This window comes from Salvelinus sp. IW2-2015, unplaced genomic scaffold (genome assembly GCF_002910315.2).
Source record: "Salvelinus sp. IW2-2015 unplaced genomic scaffold, ASM291031v2 Un_scaffold2884, whole genome shotgun sequence".
Lineage (NCBI taxonomy): Eukaryota > Metazoa > Chordata > Actinopteri > Salmoniformes > Salmonidae > Salvelinus > Salvelinus sp. IW2-2015.
The window spans coordinates 24,772-29,560 of NW_019944183.1; the positions used below are offsets into that span (position 1 = coordinate 24,772).

The window sequence follows — 4,789 nt, forward strand, 5'->3', positions numbered from 1 at the left end:
TAGATCAACACAGAGACAATGAGCCCCTGACATCTATAACAGAAACTAACTTGGTTAGATCAACACAGAGACATGAGCCCCGGGGCTCATGTTTCTGTCTTGTCTTCAGGCTTTAGCCCCCTCGGCCCCCTCAGTGATGCACCCTGGGATACCGCTCCAAACAGGAAATGGCCAGTTTGGCTGCAGCGACTCATTTCAACAGGCACTCATCCTGTGCCCCCCAACGATGCAGGGTATGACTTCTTAATATTTTCCTCTTTCTCCCCCTCTCTTCTCTCTCTTTCTCCTCCCCTCCTCTTTCCTCCCTCCTTTCCATCTACCTCTATAGCAAAATCTACTGACTTGGACTTACTGTGGAACACATGTTTCCCTTTCCGGTCCTCCAGGAATCCCCACTAACGCGGCCAAGCCACAGGGCTTCTCCGTACGCATGGAGACTGCTGTGCCTCTGGTCACCCAAGCTCCCTCCATCCAGCCCCTACAGATCAGACCTGGGCTCATCACACAGGTAACGAGAAGAGAGGCGGGAGAGAGAGTCCCTAGTATTCGGGCTAGCTGTGATTAAGTGATTCAGACCAACAGAGAAACTGACAGTGATGGAGAATCAGCAAGACACAGCCTGGATGCTTTGTTTTGAATGTATTCAACTGAAATGTGTCTTCCGCATTTAACCCAACCCCTCTGAATCAGAGAGGTGCGGGGTGTTGCCGTAATCACCCAGACCTCCCGGGTTGTTTTCCCCGACCCAGACTCCCGGCGTTTTGCCCCCTGACCCAGACCTCCCGGCTGTTTTCCCCTACCCAGACCCTCCCGGCGTGCTTTTCCCTGACCCAGGACCTCCCGGCGTGGTTTCCCCACTAAACCCAGACCCCCCGGCGTGTTTTCCCCGACCCAGAACCTCCGCGGGGTTTTCCCTGAACCCAGGAACCTCCCGGCGTGGTTTTCCCCTGACCCAGACTCCCGATGGTCGGAGTGATGACATGGGCTTTATCGTCCTCACGGGGAACTGTAGCCGTTCACCTTCGCTGTCGTGCGACGCCAGGACGTTACTAGGCTAATGTCATGCGCAAAGCGCGGGTGTTTGTGCTGAGGAGGAGAGATGGTTGAATTTCGGACATCTGATCCTATTAGACAGATGGGTTCAAACTGGCCTCATTACTGTATGTTTTCACTTGTTATTCTAAATACCACAGCTATTTCTGGAAATACAAGTTCATCTATTGTCAATGACATTCAGAAGTCCGTTCTTCATATCACTGTTGTACAATTGAAGGCTGATTGCGTCTGAAACCTTCAATATACCACAAAGCAATTTAAGACCCAATGAACAAGTTGATGTATCGACACATCCTAATGTTAGTGCATCTGTTCAGTATTTACCCTTGGGTGTGGGGACAGAATGGGGGAGGGGAGGGGGGCAGAATGGGTGGTCTCTAGTAAAGCCTGCGTGTGTAAAACGCATCCGCTCTGATGTAGGTGACTTTGAATCGTTCCAGTTACAGGAAGTATTTGGTGGAAAAATGCACCAGATTCCCAGTATTCACCTCTCAAAGAGTGCTTTGTGTTGACTGTCATGTGTATGGGGGGCGGTCCCTGTTCTGTGTGGACTTTTTTTATTGGACTTTCAGACCTTTGATCATGTTGGATCAGCCCTGGTCTAATTCCCTGGATCAATATTGTAGCCAGGCACAAGAGGTCAGAGCAGTGACCCTGAACCCAGGCTTGTGCTCTGTTTCTTGTTTATTCATAAAGTGTCTGGTAGGACTGCTGATCTAGGATCAGTTTAGCCTTTTAAATGAGTAATAATAATATTTATTGACAGATCCTGAGATCTGTACTCTTACTCTGATATCGCTTGGTGCATATTGCACTGCTGTTTGGCTCAAGACTCCAGACAGGCAGGTCGCCATCTACTGGGGATGTGAGGCTAATTATATGTTGGAATCTGTCACAAGATTTACAGTAGGGCGTTTTTAATTGTGGAGAGTCAAAGTTTTGGATTTTTGCTTTATTTTCTTATCTCAGAAACACTTTCTTATGAAATAGCCTTGAGGCCACAATTCCCCTTATGTTTGCTGATGAAATCCTGTTGATAGACAGTCGTGTCTACCCATTAGTTTCGTACTAGATGTCAGGGGCTCATGTCTCTGTGTTGATCTAAACCCAATTAGTTTTCTGTAGTAGATGTCAGGGGGCTCATGTCTCTGTGTGATCTAACCCATTAGTTTCTGTACTAGATAGGGGGCTCATGTCTCTGTGTTGATCTAACCCATTAGTTTCTGTACGTAGATGTCTCTGTGTTGATCTAACCCATTAGTTTCTGTACTAAATGTCAGGGGCTCATGTCTCTGTGTTGATCTAACCCATTAGTTTCTGTACTAGATGTCAGGGGCTCATGTCTCGTGTTGATCTAACCCATTAGTTTCTGTACTAGATGTCAGGGGCGCATGTCTCTGTGTGATCTAACCATTAGTTTCTGTACTAGATGTCAGGGGCTCATGTCTCTGTGTTGATCTAACCCATTAGTTTCTGTACTAGATGTCAGGGGCTCATGTCTCTGTGTTGATCTAACCCATTAGTTTCTGTACTAGATGTCAGGGGGCTCATGTCTCTGTGTTTGATCTAACCCATTAGTTTCTGTACTAGATGTCAGGGGGCTCATGTCTCTGTGTTGATCTAACCCATTAGTTTCTTGTACTAGATGTCAGGGGGCTCATCGCTGTTGATCTAACCCATTAGTTTCTGTACTACGATGTCAGGGGCTCATGTCTCTGTGTTGATCTAACCCATTAGTTTCTGTACTAGATGTCAGGGGGCTCATGTCTCTGTGTTGATCTAACCCATTAGTTTCTGTACTAGATGTCTCTGTGTTGATCTAACCCATTAGTTTCTGTAGTAGATGTCTCTGTGTTGATCTAAACCCATTAGTTTCTGTAGTAGATGTCAGGGGCTCATGTCTCTGTGTTGATCTAACCCATTAGTTTCTGTACTAGATGTCAGGGGCTCATGTCTCTTGTGTTGATCTAACATTAGTTCTTGTAGTAGATGTCAGGGGGCTCATGTCTCTGTGTGATCTAACCCATTAGTTTCTGTAGTATAGATGTCTCTGTGTTGATCTAACCCATTAGTTTCTGTAGTAGATGTCAGGGGGCTCATGTCTCTGTGTTGATCTAACCCATTAGTTTCTGTACTAGATGTCAGGGGCTCATGTCTCTGTGTTGATCTAACCCATTAGTTTCTGTACTAGATATTCAGGGGGCTCATGTCTCTGTGTTGATCTAACCCATTAGTTTCTGTATGTAGATGTCTCTGTGTTGATCTAACCCATTATTTTCTGTACTAGATGTCAGGGCTCATGTCTCTGTGTTGATCTAACCCATTAGTTTCTGTAGTAGATGTCTCTGTGTTGATCTAACCCATTAGTTTCTGTACTAGATGTCAGGGGCTCATGTCTCTGTGTTGATCTAACCCATTAGTTTCTGTAGTAGATGTCAGGGGGCTCATGTCTCTGTGTTGATCTAACCCATTAGTTTCTGTACTAGATGTCAGGGGGCTCATGTTTCTGTCTTGTCTTCAGGCTTTAGCCCCCTCGGCCCCCTCAGTGATGCACCCTGGGATACCGCTCCAAACAGGAAATGGCCAGTTTGGCTGCAGCGACTCATTTCAACAGGCACTCATCCTGTGCCCCCAACGATGCAGGGTATGACTTCTAATATTTTCCTCTTTCTCCCCCTCTCTTCTCTCTCTTCTTCTCCCTCCTCTTTCCTCCCTCCTTTCCATCTACCTCTATAGCAAAATCTACTGACTTGGACTTACTGTGGAACACATGTTTCCCTTTCCGGTCTCCCAGGAATCCCCACTAACGCGGCCAAGCCACAGGGCTTCTCCGTACGCAGGAGACTGCTGTGCCCTGGTCACCCAGCTCCCTCCATCCAGCCCCTACAGATCAGACCTGGGCTCATCACACAGGTAACGAGAAGAGAGAGAGTCCCTAGTATTCGGGCTAGCTGTGATTAGTGATTCAGACCAACAGAGAAACTGACAGTGATGGAGAATCAGCAAGACCAGCCTGGATGCATTTGTTTTGAATGTATTCAACTGAAATGTGTCTTCCGCATTAACCCAACCCCTCTGAATCAGAGGGTGCGGGGTGTTGCCGTAATCTCATCCATGTGTCTCCGGCGCCCGGGGAACAGATCCATGTCTCCGGCGCCCGGGGAACAGATCCATGTCTCCGGCGCCCGGGAACAGAACCTTGTCTCCGGCGCCCGGGGAACAGAAACCTTGTCTCCGGCGCCCGGGGAACAGAACCTTGTCTCTGGCGCCTGGGAACAGATCATGTCTCTGGCGCCCGGGAACAGATCCATGTCTCCGGCGCCCGGGGAACAGAACCTTGTCTCCGCGCGCCCTGGGGAACGATCCATGTCTCCGGCGCCCGGGGAACAGATCCATGTCTCCGGCGCGCCGGGGAACAGAACCTTGTCTCCGGCGCCCGGGGAACAGAACCTGTCTCTGGCGCCCGGGAACAGATCCATGTCTCCGGCGCCCGGGAACAGATCCATGTCTCCGGCGCCCGGGAACAGATCCATGTCTCCGGCGCCCGGGGAACAGATCCATGTCTCCGGCACCCGGGGAACAGTGGATTAACTGCCTTGCTCAGGGGCAGAAAGACAGATTTCTACCTTGTTAGCTCGGGGATTCGATCCAGCAGTCTTTCGGTCATCAGCAACGCTCTAACCACTAGGCTACCTGCCACCCTATACCACTGAGAATGAATAATTTAGATGGC

At 48.9% G+C, this 4,789-nt stretch overlaps 1 pseudogene; it reads left to right on the forward strand.

The window, feature by feature from the left end:
* The window catches only part of LOC112074942 (homeodomain-interacting protein kinase 3-like), a 24,809-nt pseudogene that overhangs the window by 4,011 nt on the left and 16,009 nt on the right, over positions 1-4,789 (forward strand).